Consider the following 12,699-nt stretch of genomic DNA (forward strand, 5'->3'; position numbering starts at 1 on the left):
TACTTATAATAGTGACCTAATTCAGGAAGTAAATGACAGATGGATTTTGCTCATTATATCCTGCTTAAGGAGTCAGAGAATTGTGTTAGAAAGAGCCCTTCAAAACTCAAAAAATATTTTTCTTTGACATTTAGAACCCTGAGAGAGGGAAGAAAATATAACTTGAAAGATTCCTGATATACAAAAATAAAAGGCATTCTAGAGGCATAGGACCAGTGAAGATCTAAAGTGAACTTTGCAGAATTATGCTTTCCTTCTGAATCTGAGGTAATTAAATTCTTTCACCAAGACAGGTATAGGAAATTGTTGAGAGGAGATCTTCTGATTTCCCCTGGGATACTGGCAAAAATTTAATCTTGCTCTTCCTTGCTGCTGCTAGAACTATTGATGGAATACAACAATATAAGCATCTTACTGTTCTGAAAATGGGAAGCAACATCACTGTTTTTATTGACCAACATACTACCTATGATAGGTACCTAGTGGATTCTGGGTGAATGAGATCACTCCATGCTCACACTTTCTCAGCATTCAGGGATCCCCAAGTCTCATAGAGCTGGATATGAAGAGTTATCTGGACTTAGAAGCAGTGGCTGAGTAGAATAGGGGAAGGGAATGGCAAAACTGTTTTCTCATGCACTCTATAGTCCCATACTGAGCCTCTAACTTAGAAGTTTGATATCAGGAGGGCTTATTTCTTGTATGCTGTTTTCTTGTTTTACACACTATTCCTTCTGTTCTTATCAACCCCCCTGGGTTAAAATAGAGAGTCCTCTAAATCATGAAGTATACGAAAATCCATATCTTCATATACCCAACTTCTTATTGAAAATGTTCACTTGATATCTTCATTTGGTTCCTCAAACCTGTAGCCAAAACAAACAGTCCTCTCCAATCCAGTTCTTCCTCCTTGGTTTCTTAGTCACCAAGTGCCTCACCTCTCTAGCTGCCCAGGGCTGCACACAGCTTCATCCTTTGGTCCTTCCTCTTCCTCACTGGTAGCATCCAACCAGGCTTCAAATACAATTGAGTATTCTCTAAATATCTCTCCAGTCTATGACTTTCTTTTGATTCCTTTACTTATCTCTTATTCTGGGTGCTATCATGAAGGCTTGCAGTTACACAGTATGTATTGTACAACCTATAGACACACAGTATATGTTATCTGTTTAGAATGCACCTCCCACAGCTTGCTGCACTCAGTCTGCCCCAATTCCATGGTAGCTGCAATCCTTGGTTATACTCATGGTACTACAGTGGCTTCAGAACCTGTTGTCTCCAGACTTATCTCCCTCAATTCATTTTGCTCATAGGCCAGAGGGAATTTTCAATGAGATAAAGTTAACTATCCTCTCCTTGCCTGATCCTTTCTCAGAAGTTTCCTAGGGCTCCCATAATAACATACTATAGATTACTTGAACCACAGAAATTTATTTTCTCACAGTTCTGGAGGCCAGAACTGAACATGCCAGTTTCTTCTGAGGACTATCTCCTTGCTGTGTAGTTGTAGCCAACTTCTCCCTTCTGTGTATCTGCCTCCTCATCTCTTCTTCTATAGACCTCAGTCACATTGAGTTAGGTCCCACAGTAATGATCTCATTTTAATTACCTCTTTAAGGACACTATTTCTAAATACAGCCACATTCTGAAGTACTAAACTATTAAGCTTTCAATATATGAGTTTGAGGGGATACAATTCAGTGCATAACATCCTTGAGATAAAATCTAACCTTCTGCATAGGCCCTTCATGTTAGGGTTACTCCCTAGCTCTAGCCCTAGTTTTCACTTTTTCCATCTGGCTCTCTCTGTCCAGTTCTTCTGGACATGCCCTATCACCCTCACTAAACTCCTGCCTAGCCATTCAAGTCACCTTTGCTTGGACTACTGCTCCTTTTCCTGACCTTCTGTTCCCCTGAGAAGTAGCTATTCATCCCTCATGCTTCATGGCCAGTGGACCACTTACCTTGAGAAGGCTTTTGGTGCACAGATATGTTGGGCATAAGGTGTCTCTCCTTGGGGCTCCTGTTGAAACCTCATATTCTCACCAGTTACATCATTAACCTCCATTAGGCATAAGCACGGTGCCTTCGAGGAAGGCCCTAGAAAACTGTAAAGTCTCTGAGCCGCACAGAAACACATCTTGAAATATGCTCTCAGGAATGGGAGGCCCATGGGAATGTGGAGTGAGCAGTTCTGTCTCCAGGGCTCCTGAGGTTGCCTGGCATCAGCCATGCCTAATCTCCATGAGCTTAAAGGCTACTGGGAACGCAATTATAATGTGGTATTTACGTTCTTATAAATCCAAATTACAGCTTGGAAACCATCCATCAGATTCATTTTTGGATAAGACAAGCAGATAAAAATCTTGCTTTATGAATATACATATCCGAAACATTATAATAAATATCAGTCACGTTTGTATCAAATATTAGGCTATTTACTCCAAATATGGTAGTGCTGTGATTATGTGATAAACATGAAATAGGCAAAATGCTTGTTTACATTTTGTCTCCAATTTTCCAATACCAGTGTTTAAATTTAGTGATTTTATATTTTCTCTCATTCAGCTGGCTGTCATTCTCTCGGAAAATCACATTATAAATAACCAGTCCAGCAAGAATGTCTCATACTATTAATTTATTCTGTTTCTTTCTCCTGCTACCTTTTTCTTTCTAATTCTTTTTTAAAATTAATTTTATTCATACATTTTAGGTATACAATATAATGACATTCATCATTGGAAATTTGTACCTTTACATAATCTCTCTTGGTTATTTTTTCCCCATCCCTCTGCCCTCCCTTCAACCCCTCCATCCCTCCCTATTTACAAAGACTTTGTTTCCTTTTCTTCAATTTCTCATATTAATTCCATTTCCTTCTTCCCTATCCCCTAGCCTTCCAATTTCCCCTTCCCCCTTGTCCCTTTTCTTCCTATTTCACATTATCTATTATACCTTTTAGTTCTTACCCACATTTTCAGTTTCTCACACTAGAGAAACTATTCGGTATTTACACATGTGTGTCCTATTTATTTCACTTAAGAGTATCACTTCAATGTACATCCATTTAGCAATAAATCTCTCTAATTTCTCATTTTTTATGGCTGAGTAGTACTCCATTTTATAAAAAAACAACATTTTCTTTATCCAGTCTCCAGTTGATGGGCAAATGGGCTGCTTCCAAGTTTCAGCTATTACAAATTGTGCTGCTATGAACATGGGTGCACATATATCACTGTGGTATGATTCTTTTAATTCTTTGGGGAAGATCCCCAGCAGTGGAATAGTGGGGTCAAATGGGACTTCCAGTCCTAGTCCTTTGAGGTATCTCCATACTGATATCCACAGTGGTTACACCAGTCTACACTCCCACCAGCCGTGGAGCAGGGTTCCTCTTTCCCCACAGCTCCGCCAGCATTTGTTATTGGTTGATTTCATGATAACCATTCCTTCTGGGGTGAGGTAGAATCTCAGCTTTGTTTTCATTTGCATCTCTCGAATGACCAGTGATGTTAAACATTTTTTCATATGTTTATTTGCTATTTCTACTTCTTTGCCTGAGAAATGTCTGTTCATTTCAGATGTCCATTTTTGGACTGGGTCTTTGAATTTGGGAGGTCTGATTTTTTAAAAGTTTTTTATAGATTCTAGATAGTAGACCTCTGTCTGAGGAACTGTAGGTGAAAAATTTTTCCCACATTGTGGGTTGTCTCTTCACACTGTTGGTGGGTTCTCTTACTGTAAAGAAGATTTTTGATAAGAGTAGATCCTACTTGTTGATTGTCTGTGCTAGTTCACGGGCAACTGAGGTTTTGTTCATAAAATCTTTTCCTACACCAATGTTTTCAAGAGTTCTACCTTCAAGAGTTCTGTTCCAGCCAGTTCTGTTTTAATATTTAGATCTTTAATCCATTTCAATTTTAGTTTAGTGCATGGTGAGAGATATAGGTCTAGTTTTAATCTTTGGTAAGTTGAAACCCAATTTTCCCAGCACCATTTATTAAAGAGGCTATCTTTCCTCCAGTGAGGGTGTTTGGTTCCTTTGTCTAAGATGAGGTGGCTGAGTGTATCTGGAACTGTTTCTGCATCTTCTAATCTGTTCCACCAGTCCTCAGGTCTGTTTCTTTGCCAGTACCATGCTGTTTTATCACAGTAGCTTTGTAGTATAGTTTCAAGTTGGGAGTTGTGATACCTCCTGCCATATCCCTGTTGCCTACAATTGCTTGTGCTATTCTAGGTCTCTTCTTGTTCCAAATGAATTTTTGGATTGTTTTCTCAAGGTCCATGAAGTATGCTTCTGGGATTTCAATTGGGATTGCATTGAATCTATATAGCAATTTTGGAAGTATGGCCATTTTCACTGTGTTGATTCTTTCTACCCAAGACCAAGGGATGTCTTTCCATTTTCTGATATCATCTTCAATCTCTCTCTCTCTCTTTTTTCCTTAAATTCTTTTTTTTTTTCACTCTAAGAGCTTTTTATTCTGTGAAATACTATACAACAAATAAGTTCCTATGATATTGAACAAAATCCCCATTCAGGCAGCACCTCTCAAAAATAAATACAAACAACAAAATAAATTGAGCACCTTAGTAGAGATGGGAAACCTACCTTCTCCATGACTATTATTTCATGTTGACTATACAAAGGAAGAGGAGCAAAGAACATATGCTCTGTCATTAAGACTTAAAATATTGATGTCCCTACATTTGAATATTCTTTTGATTCCTTGACTCTGGTTTCCATACCATCTGCATTATATTTCAACAGGATATGAGAAATAATAGCCTTAACTTATTATCTGGGATCTTGACTATCACACTGAGTTTACCTTCCTAAAAAAAAGATCTTCTTTCATTAAATTATTAAATGAGAAAGAGACTGAGAAGTATCTACCTGAAAACCTGGTGCCTGCAAATAATGATATGAAATGTCACCTCTTCCTCTTATATGATTTATCTTATTTACTTTTTCTTATTGAAATATTATCATGGGAGGGTTGACTCCAAATCAAAGCTTATTGGATAATATATTTCTATCACAGATTTTCCATTGTATTTTGTAGAGGAAAAGGTCTATGGACTGGACAAAACTTACAGATTTATCCAGAAGATCAATATTTAATCAAAGCTAGTTGGAGTTCTATATGCCTCACTTATCTGTATGTCAAGTTCTTTTCCCCTGCTTGGGAAGTTTTCTGCCATCACTTCTGTGAACAGTTTTTTGTGTCATCTGCACTCTCTCCTGTTTCTTCATTGACTCCAATAAGTCTTATGTTATTCTTCTTTGCATTGTCTAGCAGCTGCTGGATTGATTTCTCATGCTCCCTTACAATTTTAAAGGAATTTTTCTTTTCCTGGTCACTAATTGCAATCTTATCTTCTATATCTGAAATTCTGTCCTCACATTGGCTCATTCTGCTCCATAAACTTTCAGTGGAGATTTTCATCTCCTGGAAATCTGTTTGCATCTATTTTATGGATTCCATTTGTTTCCTATGTTAGGATTCCATCATGTTCCTGAGCTCCTCTCTAGATTTGTTAATCATGTCTTGCACTATGCGCATAACCTCTGCTGTTATCTGAGAAATTATTTCTGATTTCATTTTTTCCAGATCCTCTTTTGTAGCCAGTTCAGGGAGTCTAGGTGGTTGTGTATCAGATTGTTCCATCTCATTTCCTTTTGAGGTTGCTTTTGGTGATCTGGGAGTCTGATTTTGAGACTTGTTTAAGCGGTTTCTCATTTCAATGGGGCAGGGTGGGGCTGGGGGAGGGTTGTGTGCTGCTTGCGCCAGTGCGGTTCACCTCCTCAGCACTGGAGGCAGTGGCATGGCAGCCCAGAAAGTTCACCTCCTCTGTGCTGGGGGAAGTCTCCTCCTGGGAGCTGGGGGTGGTGGTTCAGTGGGCCAGAAGTTTCACCCCCTCTGTGCTGCGGGCAGCTCTTGTCCTCACTCGTGATTTTTCATATTGTGAATGCAGTGCACATTTTTATCTTCCTTGTTTAAATCATTTAGTAGAAGTTTTAGTTCATAGTTTGCTTACTCCAAGGCAGGATGGCAGAGGAGCAACAGTTCACAGCTGTGGAAGATAGCAAAAGCAACATGGGACTTTTTCTTTTTAATTCTATCAAGACTCTCATTCTCATCTTCTGTCTTGGATGGACTGATCTAAAGAGACAAAATGTGTTGGATTATATTTTGAGTAAAGGAATATTTGCTGTTTTTAATTTTATCACTAAAATAAAAAAGCTGAAGTTGTCAATAACAAAGAGGAACTTTGTTTGTGGCCTCAAGTTTTAAGGTTCATCAGTTTATAGTTTTTAAAGTTCAACAGTGCTTGAGTGTTCCAAGCAAAATCTTCACTAAAATTAAGCAACTAAGTGTATGATTGCTAGGGGCTATATGGTACAAAAGATTTCAATAGCAGGGGATGCATGTCAAAGTACATGATCCTGATTCCAACACATTAGATCAGAGATTTTGGGGTTCCACTTGCTCCAGGCCCACTTTCAGGAAAGCTTTCTACTTGTATCCTATAAGTAATTTATGTTTGCTTTTAAAATTGAAATATAAAAGCAAGCAAAGTCAAATATTCAACTTCTCAATTATTTAAGGGAGATCATGCTGTGTTATAATTTAATTTTTTATTGTTCTATGTTTACAAATGTACTTCTATAATATTGTTTTATTTTTTGAATCAGTTTACCCTGTATATATAATATATAGTCACTGTACATTATACACGTAGAATCTGAATGTCTTTTTGTCCCTCACTCTAAGATCACTCCTCAAGTTAACACACCTTCTAAAAATGTCTTGATATTTTTAATAGCTTTTAAAGTATTTTTAGAGTTTCATAAAAGTTATAAAGAGTTTATAGAGCATTCCTATGGCCTTTCCTACTTTTCTTTATTGCTCATGCTTTACATTATTGTGATACATTTTTCAAAGCTGAGAACCTGACATAGGAACATTACTATTAACTAAACTCCAGACTTAATTTGGGTTTCATCAGTTTTTCCATTAATATTCTCTTTCTGTCCCAGGATCCAGTCCAAGGCACCCCAAGGTACTTCCTTTCCATGTCCTTCTAGGTGCCTTGGATCTGCAGCAGTTTCTCAGCCACTTCTTGTTTTCATAACCGTGATGGTCACTGGGAGTCTTGGCCTTAAGATTTATTTTTAATAATACATTAATATTCTTTCATGTATGTGAGTTAAAAATGCTAAATATACCAAAACAGAATTTTGATACAAATATGCTTTGTACAATACTTTTGTTTTATTATTTTTCTTTTGTAGGTGTCATATGACATCAACAAATTATATTTTTAGAAGTTTGATAGTATTTCATAATTCAGAAATTTACAAAGTTCCATGATTTAGAAATGACAGACATTTATTTACTTCCTATATTGAAATTCCACATTATACTGGAATGAATGAACATCCTTGATTAAAATATTTGGGCATGTAATTGATAAATTTCAAAGAATAAAATATCAGAAGCTGTCAGTATACAGTATTATAAGTTACTAAGAACTTTTCTCTTAAAGAAATTAGCCACATGGGCCCATAACTCTCCAAAAAGTTTATTCATGTTTACACTGCCAGTGCCTATGTATGCAGCTGCATGTTATTGCCTACTGATTTCCCTAACATGGGATGTTGTTGCTTTTCATCTTTGACAACTTGTAGATGAGAAATGGCTGAGTACTGGAAAGGCTCTATTTCTTTCATGTTTATTAGCTTTATGTCTTTTCTCTTTTTTAAATGTATTGCTTATGACCATTATCATATTAAGGGGGGAGAAGGAAGGAATAGGGCATCTTTTTCCTAATTCATTTATAAAAGTTCTTTCTACCTTTAGGATAGTAACCACTTAACCCAATAGGTGAAAGTGGCTACTCTTAAGGTACCACTCTCCTTATTTTGCCTATGGTATTTATATAAAAGGAAGGTTTACATTTTTGTATACAATCAACAATCATGTTTCACATTATCATTTCTGTTCCTAGTATTATAGTCATATAGCCTTTTCCCATACTAAAGTGCTATAGCTATTCATCTTTAATTTTAATCTGATATTTAATGTCTATTTCAGGCTTTAAATATTTAACTCATTTTTGTTTTGTTTTGGTTTGAGATAAGGTTCTAACTTTGTTTTTCCAAATGGTTAAGCAGCTGTCTCAACACCATTTAATGGACACCCAAGCCTTTGCACCATTGAGTTGAGAGTCCTTTTAAAAATCTCATACATAAGAATGGGAAGCAGACCACCTGTTAGGGATATTGGGGAGGTTTCTAGCAAAATAAATAGGAATAAACAATAGTTAACAATCATTCTACTTTTGTCTCTGTGACAGTTCCATGTTAAACTGTCAGTTTGTGTTGAATGACATAGTCCAAGTGGAATACAGTGATATATTTCTGCTTCTTCTCTATTCAGTTTACATCTCTCTTGTTTCATGCCTCTACCCAGAAATAGAACTACCTAAACTGCACCAAGAGGCAGCTCAGGACTTCAGGCAACAAATGCTTGCATAACAACAAATGTCTTTCAAAGTGTGCTCCATTAAAAACCTCCCAAGCTTTATAGTAAACCTACTTGGCGTTTCTGCACATTTTTCTATAGAAAAATTTTATTCTCCAAATTAAGAAAGTCACAAGTTGTCAAGTACTTAACAGTTTTTCAGCTTAGTTGGAAATTTATTAAGTTACTAGAAAGTTAAAATTTATTTCTCTGATAATAACTGCCTAAAAGTCAAGCAGTGGGCTGAAAATTTTAAATTTCACCATGTTCTAAGGGATAGACACAATTATTGTTCTTTACAGGTGAGAAACCACAGCATAGAGAGGTTAAGTAACATCCTGACTATTGCAAAGATTTAAAGCAAGAATTCTAACTCCTTCATAACCTCGGCTGACAGCTATAACTTTCACATGAATGTGAAGGTTGACACAATCCAGTGGTATGAATGAAGGGCTCTTTGTATGGTCTCTTGATTCCTGGACTGAAAGATCTTAATGCCTGTCATTAACAGCTTCCTGACTTGATGATTTATTTCACACCTGAGGTCTAAAATTTTAGTTTGTAAAATGAAATCAACAAGGACGCCAGGTTTTGTGTTGGGATGGGGCCTCCATAAATTGCACTGCTAAGCTATTTCTCCAATTGTGGAAATAATAATGTTGATAGAGTTTTATTGGGCTCTAAAGATTTACATCCTTGTGTTTCCTCGTGGATCATACCATCTCCCATGAACAATGGCAGCTGAACCAAGCCCAATGACTGTGCATGTCTCTGTTCCTCCAGATCTCTCCATGTTCTTTTCTGTCAACTCACAGTGACAGGTTTGGTGTGACCTTTGCAGTTATTAATTTTCATATCAGTTATTGTAGGATACAATCATTTCATGCTCAAAGTGCTTCAGAGATCTTTTCTGTATGCCCTCTCATCTTAAGGATTAGGAACTGAAGTTTGTGGAAGTTTATGTAAGGGCATACAGCTGTTTAGTGGCAGAATCTGATGGAACTCTCAGATCGCCTGACTTCCAGACTTTGCTTTTGGTTTAAATAGCTTGCTACCTTTGGTTGTATAACAGATCTTGCTTTTTTGATGGCTTTTTTTTAAATCACTGAATGGTTGAGTTAGGTTTCATGTAATCAAATCCAGCTTGCAAGTGCTCTTCTTTGTCCCATACAACAAAGTGTCTGTGAGTTTATGATCGAGATATGTGTATTTGACATCAACCTTCTCATCTTTTTTCAGTATAAAGATGTTCAATTTATAGTTTCGCACCCCTACAATGTAGGGATCAGAGCCTGAATAGTTTGTAAGTACATCTCCTAATTCCTTTTAACAATCAGATGTCACAAGTGCTTTTTACAAGTACTGCAAACCCAATTCTTGCATATTTTGGTTGTTACCGTATTCAATCCATGTGCTCTATAAAATATGCTTTTAATTTTCTACATAAAAATACTATGTCAGAACTGCAGTTGGCTCACTCTGCATTTCTAGCCACTTCTTTCTTGCCATCCTCTACTTCGAGAGTCTGGAAAACTAAATACTTATTTCTCAGTTTTCCTTGTAGCTTTGGATGTCCACATGAGATGTTAGCACAAGTCTTCTGAAGGGGGTTTCTGAGAAATAACTCTCTTCATCCTTCCAGCCTGGGGCATCCGTGTGTGAGTGATATTTACAGGTGTGGTTGCCATCTCATGCCAATGAAGCAACTGGCATAAAAATGAAAACTAAAATCCAAAGGATAGCAGAATGGAAAGCTAGGAAGAGTTTACATCTTACATGATATCATTAAGCAGTAGGAAGCACCCCTGGGAAATAAATACACAAGTATTACTTTATTCTAAATACAAAAGTAGGCTTTGTTGTAATATATATTGAAAACAGAAAAATATAAAGAAGAAAAATAAAATTAATAATAATTCCAGTACCTAATTTTCATGAGATATATTTTAGTGTATTTTTGTGAACATTTTATTTACTAAAATAACATTAGTATCTAAACTACTCTGTAATCTAATATTTGTTTTTTAATTGGTGATGAATTACAAACATTTTCCAATGATAGTAAGTATGCTTATGCAGCATAGTATGTAATGGCTACATGATATTCTATTTTATGAATATATTACTGTTTAGTTAATCAATTCTTCATTATCAGGATCTTTAGTTTTTTAAACTTCTTTATACCATTATTAGTTGGTCCATGAATTTTTATGCTGTTTTTTTTCCTTAAGATGTATTTTCCAAGGTGGAATCATTTGATTAAGAGGAATGATAATCTTTGTGATTTTTAATATGTTTAGCTCAAATTTCCACCAAAATGTTTATGTTAGTTCCCACCCCTAAATTTGTATTCCTATCACAAATGGATTTGTAAGTTAGGATCTTGCTTTACTTACAATTCTTTTTAAAATTTTATTTAAGGGGATAGCTAATTAACCAAGATGGAAATACAATGAATGCAACTAAATACCCTCCCCAAGTTTAGTCTAATTTTCTTTTCTCCAGGTAATTAAAAACATATACCTTTTTCCATGTTTGCTAGTTATTTTGATTCTTTATGTACATGATCTCTTTGCATCTTTCCTTAATGATCTTTTACTTACAGTAGTCATACTCTTATTGGTTTGTGCTAATTATTTATACCTTAAAGGCAACCTTTATTTTTGTATAGAATGTTACAAATAAATGTATTTCCACCCTCATTATGCATGTTTTCTCTCATATATAGTCTTACTTTAAAAATGAATGAATGAATTATATAATTTATCTATCTGGAATTTATTTTGGAGTATTAAATTTCCATAAATATTATAAAGCTTTTTCCAGTTGGGTAAGTTTTGAACACTTGCTGACAAATTCTTATTGATTTTTAACATCAATCTTTAGTTAATTATTTTGCCTACTTAGTGATCTTGCTATATTGGCCAAAATTGACTGGATCATCAGGGAATCACATGGGAAACAGAGCCAACCACAGGCTAGATACAAGAAGTTGGTAGCCTGTAAAGTAACTTTGCATAAACATTCTGTCCATTAGAAAAAGAATTGTAAAATAACATCTTAAGAAATTTAAAGTGTAGATATACATAGTAAACAGAGACAATGCAGAAGCCAATTAAGGAAAATCTAAGAGTTAAGGTACAGGAAACATATAGAGAAGTAGATATAGACAAATTCATTTGAGAGGAAGTGGATCACTTAACATGGTTTTTTATCTGAGTGTTTCTATCTATTCCTGTTACAACATTTAACACCTTAGCCTTTTACCCTTAAAAATTCTTATAGCTTGGACATCCACTTCAAGAAGGTGAGATACTTGAGAAGTTAAGATATTTTTCTCTATTCTCCTTGGTAAATACAATCAAATATCCTGGATATATTATACAAAAGAAACAGAACCAGACTCTCATAGGAGAGGCAAGAGCCTGGCAGGGCATCTCAGGTCTCAATAAATGACACATAGGAGAACCCCTAGAGTTTTGTTTCTGCCTTATATATCCTGGTCTTGGATGTGAAGAAGCCAGAAACCAGAAACACAAACACAGACAACACACCCCACCCAATGTTTTTTCTCTCTAGCTAAAGGACCAGGAAAGGGAAAATCTTTCAGTACAGAAACTTTCAGACTTTAACTGTCCACCCTAAACAAACACACTAAAATAGCCCTGACAGCTACATTCTACATTCTCTAGATAGGAACAAATGGAGAAAATAGACTTCCATCCTTTTCAGGCTACTATCCAATGTCAGAAGAAGCCTCATATATACTCAGGACTTCAACCCCACCCAATGGGGTTGAAGCAATAAGCATCCCTCATCCCTTGTTAGCATAGTGTCAGGGGAGACCTAGTGGGGAGCTCCAGCTCTCATCCCCATCCAGAAGTAACAATGGTAATCCCTACCCTGGATCTCAACGGAAGTGAAGCCAGACCTTCTAAGCCCAGTTGGAAGAAATGAAGCAGTATTCATTCACCAAAGTGGTGTCACAAAAGACCTACAGGATGTAAGATCCAGGGTTTTACAATATAACACCCAAAATGTCCTGGTTTCAATAAAAAAATCACTCATTATACCAAGAACACAGAAAGTTTCAGCAAAACAACAGAACACTTCAGCAAAGAAATGTAAGATATAAAGAAGGGCCACAGGGAAATTTTAGTTCTAAAAT

At 36.1% G+C, this 12,699-nt stretch overlaps 1 long non-coding RNA gene across 1 annotated transcript in view; it reads right to left on the reverse strand.

The window, feature by feature from the left end:
• Positions 1-5,750: 5,750 nt before the first annotated feature.
• LOC110346931 (uncharacterized) overlaps positions 5,751-12,699 on the reverse strand; it is a 58,259-nt gene continuing 51,310 nt past the window's right edge. The window contains exon 2 of the long non-coding RNA XR_015448592.1: positions 5,751-6,167. This is a non-coding gene — a long non-coding RNA (uncharacterized LOC110346931). The remainder of the gene's footprint in view (positions 6,168-12,699) is intronic.

Source organism: Heterocephalus glaber, unplaced genomic scaffold (genome assembly GCF_053883595.1).
Source record: "Heterocephalus glaber isolate CG9 unplaced genomic scaffold, H.glaber_assembly_v1.0 deba00000474, whole genome shotgun sequence".
Taxonomy (NCBI): Eukaryota; Metazoa; Chordata; class Mammalia; order Rodentia; family Bathyergidae; genus Heterocephalus; species Heterocephalus glaber.